The sequence below is a fragment of the Dreissena polymorpha genome, chromosome 9, assembly GCF_020536995.1.
Source record: "Dreissena polymorpha isolate Duluth1 chromosome 9, UMN_Dpol_1.0, whole genome shotgun sequence".
NCBI classification, from domain to species: domain Eukaryota; kingdom Metazoa; phylum Mollusca; class Bivalvia; order Myida; family Dreissenidae; genus Dreissena; species Dreissena polymorpha.
The window spans coordinates 86,342,722-86,359,143 of NC_068363.1; the positions used below are offsets into that span (position 1 = coordinate 86,342,722).

General features: G+C 34.7%; 2 protein-coding genes and 1 long non-coding RNA gene across 7 annotated transcripts in view; 2 read left to right on the forward strand and 1 right to left on the reverse strand.

Annotated features, from left to right (window-relative positions):
• LOC127843628 (paraplegin-like) overlaps positions 1-16,422 on the forward strand; it is a 298,425-nt gene that overhangs the window by 134,085 nt on the left and 147,918 nt on the right. The window lies entirely within an intron of this gene.
• Positions 1-16,422, reverse strand: part of LOC127843626 (5-oxoprolinase-like) — a 298,491-nt gene that overhangs the window by 67,929 nt on the left and 214,140 nt on the right. The window lies entirely within an intron of this gene.
• LOC127843643 (uncharacterized) lies at positions 142-14,691 on the forward strand. Its single transcript, XR_008032256.1, has 4 exons — positions 142-360; positions 9,391-9,539; positions 11,572-11,695; positions 13,398-14,691. It is a non-coding gene; the product is annotated as an uncharacterized LOC127843643 (long non-coding RNA).

Consider the following 16,422-nt stretch of genomic DNA (forward strand, 5'->3'; position numbering starts at 1 on the left):
TCCCTCAGCTCTTGCATCACTGGGAACTATGGGATACCAAAGGGGTCGAAACTTTAACTTCTGCTCGAGCAGAAAAAAATGCTGCTCGAGCAGCATTTAAATGCTGCTCGACCAGCAAAATGCTGCTCGAGCAGCAAATTTACTGCTCGACCAGCATTTTTTCTGCTCGAGCAGAAAAATCCTGCTCGACCAGCATTTATTTTTAGATTATGGCATTAGCCAATCAGAACTCTTGTTATATTTGCCGTTTGGTGCGAAACTGGTTTGTTTGGAAAAAATGGCTGCCGCCATGATGGTGCCTTTTTCACATCTTCTGCAAGTTTATGTGACGACCTGCTTAAAGTTTAACATTGACACGCGGTAAGTGCTTTATATTTTGGCTGCAAACTAGTCGTTCGAAAAATTGTTGCCATTCGCTTCATAAGAAAATCGATCATAAATGTCTAACGGCTGTTAAAACTTTTGCGAAAATCACGACGATGACTGATAAGAATGGCTCAAAGGGTGCGCAAGTGTAGGTTCTCTGTTTCTATCGATTTACTTTCTTAATGATTCTTAATAATTGCTTCCGACACATGTGCCGATTGCCTGTGATTGTGCCTTTCTGGTTAACATTGTTTACGTTTCTCGTTCTCCCCATACATGTATATCTGCTATTCTAACTTTTACAATTATCCAAAAAGGCAAAATATCATGTCTGTTAACCAGTTCTCAGTGCCCCAGATAAGCTGCGTATCTGCGTCTTTCACCCTATTAAAATGTTTAAAAATGCAAAGAAATACAATATCATGAGTATTGAAAACGCAATGAATTTGACTTTTACGCAAATTCGTCAAATTAACGATACAAAACTTCGATTAAAAATGCTTTGCTCATTTTAGGTATTTTCTCTTTGGAATTATTATCGTAACGCGGTGACGCTTACATTCAGCAAGCTCAGCAAACGGTCATAGTTATTCAAACGCTATGCGTTTTCAATCTGACCTAATTCGTCGCTCATTGTGCATGTTTTTGTTAAGCGTCTGTACTTTCAGATTCTATTACGATGCAAAATAAAAATAGCAGATAGAGGTCAAAAGGCGTCCGAGATTGTTGCGCCAAAATATCAGCCGTCGCAAACTTTTTCGAATCAAGAAAGCAAGAGCCAATAAGTGCCGAATCATTCGTGTTATCGATTTTGTTAGAAACTGTATATACAGCAGTTGAGTTGACATCCAAAAAACATGATGGAAAGTCTGTGACTTAAGAAACCTGTCAAAAGTATAAAAAGGCATGTCATTGGTTAGAAATTGTCAACATTTTTTAAAGTTGATATCATGGACAGTTTCAAGGATTAAAGATATTAGGAAACATCAGTTTATTAAAATTTATGATGATAGTTTACAGTTCTATTGAATCAATACAAGTGTGCAGCGTCAACGAAAGTAAATCAGCAATTATTTTAAGGTATGCATTTTTATTACTCATTTCACTCTACATGAAGAATGGAATCACCCTATTTTTCAAAATCAATGGTTGAAAACCCTATTTCCCAAATAATTATCTGGGGCACTGAGTTCTCAAGGACTTTTCTCAATTTCAATGTAAATTATTTTTCACCGAGGCCAATTAGCTTGTTCAAAGCTAACAACAGGTAAAATGTGAGTTGTGTCTGAATTACAAGTTGTTTAATTTTTCATAATTGAAATGTTTACAATTTACTATTTATTGAATAACTTGGCAGTGCATAATTAAGTTCTGGGATGTTATTTTCAGCTCTGAACTGCGAAAAAATTGCATAATAATTACATTGGTGGCACTATAATGAGTTACCTTTCATCTGTCCTTCCATTTAAATGTCCCTAAAGCAGACTTCCCAAACTTTGCAGAAAGAGTTTAGGCATTGTATTACACACTCATTTTAACCATGGCATGCTATTGTACAACATGTCTTGACAGAAATAATTTCGATAAAAAATATTTGCAGGAAATAATATTTCCATTGCGAAGCGTTTGTATCTTTTTATCTTTATTCTGAAATGCCCCTCTTAAGAATAATGTCATGTATAGCTGGTTTAGAATTAAGGATGATGATATGTCCTAACAGCATTTTGTCATGTCATTTACTGTTCTTCTTAACCTACATGTATTTGAATATTCAGTCCCCATATAACTACGCCCATATGTTGTGGACATTTTCATACAAGAATACAAACAGGAATATGTATTGGAGTTTGCTGTTTAAATTGACAGTCAATTGGAGGGTAACAGGTTTGTTTTTAACCAGAAGTGAGGAACTCAACGCAATTTGCAGGGAAAAAAATATCTCTTTATACCACTTAAGTATATTTGCATCACAGGAGCTCTGGTGTCGTGAGGTTGAGGAAACTAGTGTTGAATCTAAAACATTTAGCATCATGGACTCAAAAGTGAGAAGCCAAGTCAGACACCGCAAAATGTAAAATAATCTGTCAGATGTTTGGTCTGATAGGCTACAAAATTCTGTCAGACTGAAGGATAATTTCTGGATTCCACTTATTAGCATACCTGATAATAGCATATTTCTGTTATTAGCATATAGAATGTCAAAGCACAGATTAATTCTTAAATTTTAATGTATTTTTCTTCTATTAATAGCATAATTTTTAACCCCAATATTCAGAATTCACTTAAAGTCTTTATAGCATATAACATTCTCAGAATGCCAAGAAAATATGCTTTAAATCTGCAAAAATATGCTCAAATGCTAATGCAAACACCTTAGAATACAATTCTATTTGATGAATAGTTATCTTAAACATCAATCATATACAATGTTGAATTTAAATTTCACTTTGACGATCAATTATTAACAGATTTGACTTATTGTATGCCCCCAGTTGCTATATTTATGCTAAAATGTGTGTTCCGGTTAATAGCATATTCCTGTTATTAGCATAATTTTTGCTGACATGGTTTGCTAAGAACAGGAATCCACTGTAGCAACATATAAATCAGGAATTATGGTTTGAATCCGTGAACTATTATTTTTAATGGTGAAAGAAAATCTCCATGGCGCGTTTTCAAAAATTCCTAATCAAGCTTGGTAAAAGAACACAAAGAATAACAAATTTATTACAGCGCCAACTTCCGGGTAAAACTGATTGATTTTTTATATACCGTAAAGACAAATGCCGCATCATATCCTATGGGTGATTTAAAAAAGAATGAAGCCTAAATAAAACATGCATTTATTTTCTTACCATTAAGCATGTTTGAGTTCTTTTTCTATCTTACAGAAGTGTTTCCATGTGATTAACTTAAATGTGAAAATTCTTCTCAATAACTTGCTTCATTAACAAAATATATTGAAAAATATCCTTAAAATTGCCCCAAGTGTACTGGTTTTGCGTGACATTTTTTGTAAAAGGCAATTTTCAATTCTATACTTCAATAAAACTTTCAGAAATATTAGGTATTGCCATCATTTAATGAATATAAAAATGCATATGCTTTAAGAAAAATAAAACAATGCTTCTTATAACTTAGGTTGATATCTCTTGTAGCAAGTGTTCAAAGCAATGATGTTCTTGTCAATTTTGTGCCACAATTTTCAACTCTCTTCACGTATATTAAGAGGTGGCATCATAAAGTGCTTCAATATTTATAGGCAAAAAGTGTCCTTTTAACCTGTCACATGTTTTTTTTTACACATTTGTACAGGTATTTATACAATTATTTGTTCATGTAAATTTTGAACGGCTGAATACTAAATGTGGTCAAAATTTGTCCCTGTCCCAAGTGTACATTTTGCAAGAAAGTAATTTTAAATTTTTCATAAGATAGAATTTTCAAGGTTTTACATCATTTTCTTCAAACCATTAATGCTTATCACTAGATGTACAGAAAATTTGATGCCAAAACCTTGTGAACTTTTTTTGCAAGACAAATATCGTATTGTCCCAAGTGTACGAAATTTTTATCATGTTTGATGGACAGGTTATAGCTTTAAAAAAATAAACAAAGGCACTAATTTTCTGGAAAGAAGTACACAGAAGGGTGTAATCTCCAAGAGAAAAAGGTGGTTTCTTCACTCTGGGGGTGAACTACTCTTACTATATGGGTATGTCTCCATATTTTGTCTTCAGAAGAAAAATATAAGCATATAAATGATAATGTGTGGGAAGTATATTTGACTTTACCATAACATTATAACAAAAATACATTTCCTCTTCTCAAATTAATGTCAATTTTAATCAAAATGTTTCTCCGATAATCTTCAATGTTAGCCTGAAGTTGGTTATTAAATGTTGTACATGTACACTTGGGACATAAAATAAATGTTTGTCTTATAAACCTCCAGAAAGTGAAAACAAACTTACATTATAGCAGAATTAATGATTAAATTTTGATTTAATAAAGCATTCAAAAGCAACTGGAAAAAAAAGCCAAAATAAAAGTTGAACATGGTCAAATGTCAAATATGATGGATGACAAAGTCTTTCAGACACTTATAATTAAACCATGCAGACTGTCACCCTTGTGGTACAATTCCTACACATCTAAACTAAAAACCATGTTAAAACCTTCGATAAACAACGGTACAGCACTTATTTTTATTTCATTCATTTTTAATGACACATTACCAAAATATATAGAGGATATATTGTATTACAGAGGAAGGTCAAGTAAGAGGACATCGTGTTTAATGTATAAAGTATAAAAAGAACAAGGTCTAATTTATAAAGAACAAGGTCCAATATATAGAGAATATAATGTTTAATATATAGAGAGCGAGGTCTAAATATAGAACAGTGAATATTATGTTTCTTGTTTTGAGAAAACTGGGCTTAATTCATGTGCGGAAAGTCTCGTCCCTGATTAGCCTGTGTAGACTGCACAGGCATATCAGGGACGAGACTTTCCGCTTTTATGGTATTTTTAGTTTGAAGGAAGTCCCTTCTTACCGAAAATGAAGTTTAAGCGGAAAGTGTCGTCACTGATAAGCCGGTGCGGACTGCACAGGCTTATCTGGGACGACACTTTACGCACATGAATTTAGCCCAGTTTTATCAGAACAAGACACATATTTATATAGAAAACGAGGTCAAATATTATTAAAAAATATAAACATGTATTTTGTATACAGAACCATGTTCAATATTTATAGAAAAGCGTCCAATATATAGAGAACACAATATTAGATCAACTTCAAGTATAGAGAGCAATGTCTTATATATAGATATCAAATTCAAACATATAGAAGAGGCATAATGTCTTATATTTAAAGATCAAGCTCAATGCCATAGAGAACAATGTTTAATATGTAGAGAACATCATTTGATATTTAGAGAACAAGGTATGCTATCCATTTGTATAGAGAAAAATGCCCAGCATATAGATCTCCAGCATATAGAGAGCAATGTCAAATAGATCTTTATTATATAGAACAAGATAAATTATGAAACCAAAGTCAAATATATACAACTATGTGAAATATATTGAAAACCAGGTCAAATGTATCTACAATTTGTGAAATATATGTGTTTTTTATGGGAAATACAGATCTATGACACACTGCATAATTATGGAGATTCCTTATGCCTCTGATATCCCATCGGTTATAAACATACTAAGGGCCACAAAAATCCATTTTGAAAATGTCCCAAGTGTACAGATTTGGCCTAAAATCATGCTAGATCCTTTCAGCAAACAATTCAAGTTCCCTGTAACTTATCTTATAATTTTATCAGAATATTTTATGCCAATTTAATTTGTATTCTATATTACTGACTGTATGGGTATTTCTTAGAATAAATGAAAACTAAAGTTGTCAAGTACAAATAATCTTAAATCTCTAAACATCAACCTTAAATCATCAAGCGGACCTTCTAGCACAGAACATTATTTGGGGAAACATTAATTTGTATACCAGTAGTCAAATGTAATAAAAATTAAAAAAGTATTTATATATGTTGAATGGTTTGCTTATTTAACTTGTATACAAAAGTCATGTAAGTGTCCCAATTAAGTGTACAAATGTTTGAAAATTGTATACAAATTTGGCAAAAGCTAGTTTTTGCAGATTTTCTTATATAATAAAAAAGAAACTTCACATATATTTGAAGGCCATCCTATATTTTGATAAATCTGAGTTTTTACTTTAAGATACACTGCTTTGAGGCCAGGAAAAAAACTTTTAGGAGTATAGTTTTGAAAAATATGTGTTTAAAACATGAACATTTCAATTTTTTCCATATTTTTTTTTAGAACACTTCCGATTTTGTATTTATATTTTGCTTAAGAACATACTGCATGTTGACAAAACACACAAAATATTGATGACATGTTTTAATGGGATTTTATTAAGTGCAAAAGACATGTACATTTATAAAAAAAAATTCAAAAACATTTGGTTAACATCTTTTGTGGTGAAAAAGTGATTACATCTGACAGAACGGCCCTACTCATTTATAAAACTTGAACCCTTTCCCTATGCAATACAAACAAAACTGTTGCCATAACTTAACATCTAAAATTTGAGAAAAATTTTCATTTAGGCTTCATTATCCCCACGCTTTTCGGAGAAAAAGTGGGGATATTGTAGTTATCTCCGTCTTCCGTCCGTCCATCTGTCCGTCCTGGCCACTTTCTCCTCCTACACTATAAGCACTAGAACCTTGAAACTTACACACATGGTAGCTATGAGCATATGTGCGACCCTGCACTATTTGGAATTTTGATCTGACCCCTGGGTCAAAAGTTATGTGGGTTGAGGTGGGGCCGGGTAAGAGATTTTTACTCATTTTTATGCCCCCGGATCGAAAGATCGGGAGTATATTGTTTTTGGCCTGTCTGTCATTGTATGTGTGTGTGTGTGTGTGTGTGTGTGTGTCCCAAAACTTTAACCTTGGTCATAACTTTTGCAATATTCAAGATAGCAACTTGATATTTGGCATGCATGTGTATCTCATGGAGCTGCACATTTTGAGTGCACCGGAGACTACACCGAATGTCTTCAAATTGATACTGAACCTCTCTTATCGCAATACGGATAATTTCAACTATGCATGGCTTCATTACCAACCCTGGGGTACCCCGCCCACATTGGCCACGCCCACATAGACCACGCCCACCCAAAATTGCCTTTTACTATAATTTCTTCATTTCTACACAGATTCACTTCAAATTGATACTGAGCCTCTCTTATGGCATTATGGTTAATCTCAATTATGCATGGCCCCATTACCAACCCTGGGGCACCCGGCCCACATAGGCCACGCCCACCCAAAATTGCCTTTTACTATTATTTCTTCATTTCTACAGTGATTCACATCTAATTGATACCGAACTTCTCTTATGACAATACGTTCAATCTCAACTATGCATAGCCCCATTACCCACCCTGGGGCACCCCTGGGTCAAACATGCGACGTGGGGATACACGTCGGCCTCTGCCACGCCATTTCTACTTAGTTTTGAAATCACCCATATTTGTGTAAAGTTTGGAGAAAAATCAAGAAAAACATAATTGACAATGAAATACATTTAAGTTGTTTGATGATATTTTCATGTATTTCAACTTTTCCAATGTCCAGATAAATACCCTATTTGTACCCATTGAAAACCTTTAAAACTTTAATTTTGCATTGTTATTTTGTGTTTGGCTTGAAGAAAAAAGATTGATCTGTATGCAAATGTTTACATTATATCTCACAGTCATAACAATTTCCAATTTATCGACAGTGGTGACCGGGTTTTAGCATTATAATATGATTATTAGTGCTTGTGATCATATTTCAGATGCCCAGGGGCCTTTATGGTTGGGTTAGGGAGGGGTGCTCCCTCCCTTCCTTAATTGATTTTTAGCTCCAGTGGCCAAAGGCCAGCGGGGCTTATGTCATGGTCCTGTGTCCGCCATGCGTGCGTCCGTCCGTGCCTGCGTGCGTGCGTCCGTGCATTAACTTTTCCTTTAAACATCTTCTTCTCCTAAACTACTGGTCCAATTCTGATTAAATTTCTCAGTAATGTTCCTTGGATGAACCTTTTTCAAATTTGTTCAAATTATGCGCCTGGGGTCAAATTTGACCCTGCTCTGGGGTTACAAAATTGAACATATGCTTATATAAGGCCTATTTTGTGAAATCTTTCAAAATCTTCTCATCCATTACCATATGGGCATGGGGCTTTCAAATTTGCTATGTAGAGACATCTAATAGCCCTCTACCAAATTTGTTCAAATTATGCTCCTGGGGTCAAATTTGAAACTGCCCCGAGGGTCACAAAATTTAACATATGCTTATAAAGGGGCTATTTTGTGAAAACTTTACAGATCTTTTTGTCCATTACCGTTGGGGTTAGGGCTACCAAATTTGGTATGTAGTGACATCTTATTGTCCTCTACCAAGTTTGCTCAAATTATGTCCCTGGGGTCAAGTTTGACCCTGCCCCGAGGGTCACAAAATTGAACATATGCTTATATGAGGCCTATTTTGTGAAAACTTAAAAAATCTACTTGTTCATAACTGTATGGCATAGTGCTACCAAATTTGGTATGTATTGACATGTATTAGTTCTCTTCTTAGTTTGTTCAAATTATGCCCCTGGAGTCAAATTTAAAACTGCCCCGAGGACCACACATTGAACATATGCTTATAAATGGCTAATTTAGGGTAAACTTTAAAAATCATTCTTGTTCATAACCATTGGGCCTAGGGCTACCAAATTTGGTATGAAGTGACATCTTATAGTCCTCTACCAAGTTTGTTCAAATTATGCCTCTGGGGTAAACTTTGACCCTGCCCGGGGGGGGGTCACAAAATTGAATAAAGCGCCTATTTTGTGAAAAAAAAAATCTTGTTGAAAACCATTCGGACTATGGCTAACAAATTTGGTTTGCAGTAACATCTTATTGTCGTCTACCAAGTTTGTTCAAATTATGCCCTTTGGGTCAAATTTGACCCTGACCCGCGGGTCACACAATTGAACATTATATACACTTCTTGCTTGCTTATTTTGTGAAAACTTTAAAAAAATTCTTGTCCTTAACTCTAGGATCTAGGGCTACCACATTTTGTATGTAGTAAGATATAGTAGTTCTATATGTGTCCAATAATTATGTTGATGAAGGTGGCAGTGGTAATGACTTGATTTGTCTGTGAGATATGAATGCCAAAGTCTTCGTTTTACATAACATGAATTTTTATGTAAAAGTGGTGGTTCTTCATAAATTCTACATGTTCTTTGCAAATGACCTATACAAAGTTGTTCCAGGAGTACCATATTGCCTGACAATCTTTTGTTTTATTGTTAACTTAAACTGTACTTGATTTTAGCATGCCACTATACTTCTTTGAAGCAATTTGAGCAAATTTCTCACTGTTTAGTAATGTATACATTTTTTAAGGTACATTATAATTTCACATTTTGTAGGTGGACTTCAATATGTATGATCTACTTATGCTGCCACAATGTAAAGGCAACAATCACTGGGTTTTGCTGGTTGCAAGTGTTATGTCCAGGACTGTAACCATTTACGACTCGTTGGGTGGTAACAACAAGGCCTTGTTCGATTTGTTCTGGTAAGGTTCAAAGCTGTAATTCATTTTTTGTCTTACCTGCTTGATATAGCAGTCACAGTAGCAGTTGGTGTATGTGCATTTAATGTGTGTCTCTGAGCTTATCCAAACTGTGATTCGATAATTGAATATGCCATTTTTAGCTCATCTATTTTTTGAAAAAAAATTATGAGCTATTGTCATCACCTTGGCGTCGGCGTTGGCGTCGGCGTCCGGTTAAGTTTTGCGTTTAGGTCCACTTTTCTCAGAAAGTATCAATGCTATTGCATTCAAACTTGGTACACTTACTAACTATCATGAGGGGACTGGGCAGGCAAAGTTAGATAACTCTGGCGTGCATTTTGACAGAATTATGTGCCCTTTTTATACTTAGAAAATTGAAAATTTTGGTTAAGTTTTGCGTTTAGGTCCGCTTTTCTCAGAAAGTATCAATGCTATGGCATTCAAACTTGGTACACTTACTTACTATCATGAGGGGACTGGGCAGGCAAAGTTAGATAACTCTGGCGTGCATTTTGACAGAATTATGTGCCCTTTTTATACTTAGAAAATTGAAAATTTGGTTAAGTTTTGTGTTTAGGTCCACTTTATTCCTACAGTATCAAAGCTATTGCTTTCATACTTGCAACACTTATTAACTATTATAAGGGGACTGTGCAGGCAAAGTAATGTAACCCTGACTGGCATTTTGACAGAATTATGTGCCCTTTTTATACTTAGAAAATTGAAAATTTGGTTAAGTTTTGTGTTTTGGTCCACTTTACCCCTAAAGTATCATAGATATTGCTTTCATACTTGGAACACTTGCAAACTATCATAAGGGTACAGTAAAAGGACAAGTTGCATAACTCTGGTTGTCATTTTTACGGGATTATGGCCCTTTTTTGACTTAGTAACTTTGACTATATGGTTAAATTCTGTGTTTCGATCCACTTTACTTCTTAAGTATCAAGGCTATTGCTTTCAAACTTCAAATACTTTCATGCTATCATGAGGTTACTGTACCTGGCAAGTTGAATTTTACCTTGACCTTTGAATGACCTTGACTCTCAAGGTCAAATTATTAAATTTTGCTAAAATTGCCATAACTTCTTTATTTATGATTAGATTTGATTGATACTTTGACAAAACTACTCTTACCTGACATACCACAATAGACTCCACCCAAACCATCCCTTGTGCCCTCCCCCCCTCCCCCCCCTTATTTTTTTTTTATTTTATTTTTTAAGATCATCTCACAAATTACCACCACACCCTCACACTTTACCCCCACCCCCCCCCCCAATTTTATTTTTTTTGAAACGGTTAAAAAACACAAATAATTATTTTTATTATTTTATGTTTGAAATACCGTCCAACCATCGCACCCAAAAATCCCCCCCCACTCCCCCCCCACCCACCCCCCTCCGATTTTTTTTGCGTTTTTTTTCGCATTTTTGGAAGATAATGTAATAAATTCCACACCCCCACACTATACACCCCTCTTCACTCCGCCCCTCCCTCCTTTGTGATTGAAAATGAGAATCCCTTCACCTTTAAAAAGAAAATAGATGAGCGGTCTGCACCCGCAAGGCGGTGCTCTTGTTAATATAGCTTACCACATATGTTCTCCATGTAGAGAAGCTGCAGCGCATGCGTTAACAAGAGATCAAAGGTCACATTTAGGGAGCTTTTTTGGCCAGTTCCAGTTATCATTCATCAGGCAATATACCAAACAAGATATTCAAAAAACTTTGTAAATCTTATTTGTTTTCTATATTTGGATCTTTATCATAAATATTAACTTGTAATGACCACCAACACTTTAAAAATGATAGGCTATATATAAATTTAAGCTTGCTTTCTTAGTTCATTCTTATTTATTATTGTGTCCTATCTCTCACACTTATCTGTTTCAAATAATGTGTTAATAGAATCACATATATATATATGTTTGAAAACTGATTACCAAAACAATTTGGTATAGATAAAGTACCGCTTAAGTATATAGGCACATGATTTTTGTTGATTTTTACCAACAAAATATTTGTTGCAGCCAGTTTATGTGTCAACGAGCGCAAATTGTGAAAGATGGCTTGGAAAAATTCAGTTCAGAGTTCAAAGCGCCACCTTGCAACAAACAGCGCCATGGAAACAGCTGTGGAGTGTTTGCATTGATGGTAATAAATTAGCTTCATATTTCTATATAGGAGTCACTTTGTCGTACTGTCGGTCGGTCTGTCGGTCTGTCCCGAAATTTCATCCGATCTTCACCAAACGTGGTCACAAGTTGTATCTTGATGATGTTTAAGCCAAGTATGAATATGGGTCATGCTGGGTCAAAAACTAGGTCATGGGGTCACTTAGTGTGTTTTAAACCGAAAGTTTGTCCTGACCATAACTATGTCATTTACCGTTAGATTTTAAAATAACTTGGTACATTTGTTCACCATCATGGGACGGTGTGTTGCGTGAAAAAAGTATGTCGATATCTCCAAGACAAGGTCACACTTGGAGTTCAAGGGTCAAATGCTTGTCCGGGCCATAACTTTATCATTTATTGTGAGATTTTAAAATCATTTGGCAAATTTGTTCACCATCATGGGACGGTGTGTCGCGCGAAAGAATTACTTCAATATCTCGAAGGTCAAGGTAACATTTCAGTTCAAAGATTAAAAATGGCCATAAATGAGCTTGTCTGGGCAATAACTATGTCATTCATTGTGAGATTTTAAAATCATTTGGCACATTTGTTCACCATCATTGGACGGTGTGTCGCGCAAAAGAATTACGTCGATAACTCCAAGTTCAAGGTCACACTTTGAGTTCAAAGGTAAAAAAAGGCCATAAATGAGCTTGTCCAGGCCATAACTATTTTGTTCATTGTGAGATTTTAAAATCATTTGGCACATTTGTTCACCATTATTGGACGGTGTGTTGCGCAAAAGAATTACGTCTATATCTGTAACGTCAAGGTCACACTGTGAGTTCAAAGGTCAAAATTGGCCATAAATGATCTTGTCCGGGCCATAACTATGTCATTTATTGTGAGATTTTAAAAATACATGGTACATTTGTTCACTTTCATTGGACGATGTGTCATGCAAAAGAATTATGTCGATAACTCCAAGGTCTAGGTCACACTTGGAGTTCAAAAGTAAAAAAATGGCCATAAATTTGGACTGCATGTCATGCTAAAGAATTCAAGAGTTCAAAGGTCGAAATTGCCATAAATGATAATGGCATTATCATTCTTAAAAATCGCCATAAATTTGATTCTCTTGTTTTGTGAAGACAGCATGCAAAATAGTCTGTGTCAATGCGGCACGTGGGGGTATTTGTAACGTCTGTGACAAAGCTCTAGTTTGTTTAGTAAAGATCTGCATTAACTTTTATTCAACAAAATAATGGGAGAATGTAGATTATAATCATAGTACCTTTCTGTTAGTGCATTGGTTTTTAGAGCCTTGCATTTTATTTTTAATTTATAAAGGACATGATATTTCATATGTAATATCATAACCTGAGGATCAAACTGTGTTATAGAGTCCCACTTTTGTCAAATAACCCTGAAAAAAGGTTAAACAAGAAGATTACTCATATTTTAATTTTTATGAATGTGTCATATAATGAAAAAAAGCATTCTCTTTGCTCCATTATATAATTCTGTATGAAAAGTTGTTTTTCAGTGTCTTAATGTGATTGTATATTTATGATGCATAAAACATTAATACTTTTCACTGTCAAACTATCGTTCTTGCAATTTTATTTTCAGAAATAGTATTTTTTGTGAACACTTAATCTAGTGAATATATGCTTTTCTTATTGCAAACAAATGTTGTTTTTTAAGTTAAGTATGAATGACTTTTACTTTATTTCCAGACTGCCAAATGTTTGGTCATGAAAAAGCATCCCACAATGTTGCGACAGGCCCATGATTCAGTTTATCGAGACTAGTCGTGAGACGCAGTCTTCTGATTCATGGGGTGCGGCAAACATATCTGTGCGACTCGATGACTTCACTGTCAAGACCCGCACGGCATTAAAATGGATATTATCAATATGTGTTGTTTCTCGAAAATATGTTTTTGTAGCAGGAAGTGCTTTGGGCTCGATTAATCTGAGAACTCAACAAAATATTAATAAAATCCTTCTGTGCCAAAAACATATTGACTTAAATTAATTAATCCCGATGGCGTAAATGACTTATCATTTCATGTTCATGAACCGGTGTTAAAATACTTTGTAGACTTATCTGCTAGGCGGTGAGGACTTTTAGACCACCTGATAAACTTCAACTTTATTTGCCCTAGTTCAGTAACCGACTAAAGATATGCTAACATAATACTGATGACTGATGAGTCTGCTGTGTCTTATATTCTCATTGCTACTTAAAATATTAAGTCTATTTCAACGTTTAGACTAATAATAAGCAAATTCGTTAAATTGATATCCCCCGCCAAATAAATTTTGATTATTGATGGGTGCAGAACTAACAGAAAAGTTTATTTGAAGGGTTGTACCCTTATCTCACTTATTTAAAAGCAACAACATAAAAATACAATTGGCAATAACTCTTATTTAAGAAAGTGTAGGGTTATAGATTTTGTGCATGACACCTCTCCTCATTGATATCTTAACATCCATTAAATTTCATCTTTAAATCGTGTATAGTATCTGTGATATAGTCCTGTAAAGTAACATCAGACATGTACATATGTACTAGGGTTATGTTTCTTGTGCATGGCACTTATTCTCATTGACAATTATACACCCATGAAATTTCATGTTGAAATCTTGTATTTATAGTTTCTGAGATAAAGCCCTGAGAAGTTACATCATACAAAAACAACAAAGGACAATAACTCTTATTTAAGAAAGTGAAGGGTTGTGGTTCTTATGCATGGTTCTATAAATGAGATATAGCCCTGAAAAGTTACATCATTAAATGACAATAACAAGTAAGGGCAATAACCGTTATGTAAGAAAGTATACGGTTATGGTTCTCATGCATTGATAATTATAGACCCATTAAGTTTCATGTTAAAATCTTGTATAGTATTTGAGATATAGCCCTAGTTACATCATACAAAAACAACAAAGCGCAATAACTCTTATATCAGAAAGTGGCGGGTTATGGTTCTTGTGCATGGCACCTCTCCTCAGCTATATTTATACACCCATAAAGTTTCATGTTGAAAACTTATATTGAGTTTCTGAAATAAAGCACTGAAAAGTTTGTGAGTGACTGCACTGACAGACAGACCAACGGTACGTTTGAGTATATTTAGCGTACCCGGGGTACATTAAAGTATACTTAAGAGTACACAGGGTACTTTAAAGCATTACCAGAGCCGAACCAACAATTACCAATCGAGCTTATTGACATATTAAATAAATGATGCATGTGGTAACTATGATTGTGTGAAATATAATACAATAGTTTTCCTGAATTGATATATATATAATCTGAAAATATTTTCTTAAATCAATGTTGTATCTTTGTATTAAAAAACTGCAACACTCAGGACTGGAAATTAGGCATTACCATATTTCTTTACAACGTAATGCATGTACATCATCGATATATATAACATTTAAAACGAAAATCGTTTAAAAATTCAAATGTTTGCATGGTGTTAGAACTACTGTTTTGATATCTTTGTTGTGAACAATGTGTTTAGGTTCAACGTCCGAAAAAAAGATTTCCGAAAATAACTGCAAGCTGTTAAAACGCGAAATTAAGTTGAATTGAAACAACAATGCGTTAAATATTATTTTTCATCAATCTGACATTTTTCACGGCGACTGATCAGAGCAATATCACGGGGGTACTGTGAAAATCGTCAGATCTCACGATCTGACAATATTAACGCTACACCGGTCTATTTCGTTTCCGTAGAGATAGCTAATGTCGTCCGTTTGTAAGCTAAAATTTGATTGGCTGACGGGTTCAATGGCTTATTCTAAAAATAAATGCTGCTCGAGCAGCATATTGCTGCTTGAGCAGGAATTTTGCTGCTCGAGCAGCATTTAAATGCTGCTCGACCAGTAAATTGCTGCTCGAGCAGCAATATGCTGCTCGAGCAGCACTTAAATGCTGCTCGAGCAGCATTTTTTCTGCTCGAGCAGAAGTTAAAGTTTCGACCCCTTTGGTGCGCCATAGGGAACTGTGTAAGGTAGTGAAGTCTGCAGTGTACAAATGCTAAGGAAGTAAACAAGGCACTATTGTTACTTCAAAAAAAAACTTGTCAATAATTTTAAAAGTTACATAAGAAATAAATATTTATGCTCCTGAAGAGGTGCTAGCAGACAGTCAGCATGGGTTGTCAGGTCTCATCTAGATGAATGCACATTAACAGGGACACAGTCATGCCATAGATTTATTCATCCTGCAAGTTTACTAAATAAACTCTTTAAAAAAAAAATTCTCCAGTGAAAATGAAAAAGTAGGAATAGTAGGAAGATTTGGTAAAAAAATAGGAAAAAGTAGGATCCTGATGAAAAAGTAGGAAATAGTAGGAAAAAGTATGACCGCTTGACAGCCTGTATACATGTATTGCAAAATGTCAAATGTTTGTTGTATACTTAATTAGACTAATACCAATTAAAGTCTGTGTTGTTTTCACACATTAAAAAATTATCAATTTTACAGATTTTTGAAATAAAGTAGCTATTTAACATAACAAGCGGGCCATGATGGCCCTTAAGAGCTCATATGAGTTCACGGACACAAATTTACCTGATAGAAGGCATGAACGTCTTAGTAAAAGAAAAATATGATAGACCTAAAAAAAAAAGACGTGTTCATAAGGCACAGTTGCCCCCACATTCCACTTTTGTTGCAAAACTACGCTTATGTCAAACACAACCTGTTAATAGCCATATTTGACTATTGACCTGTAAG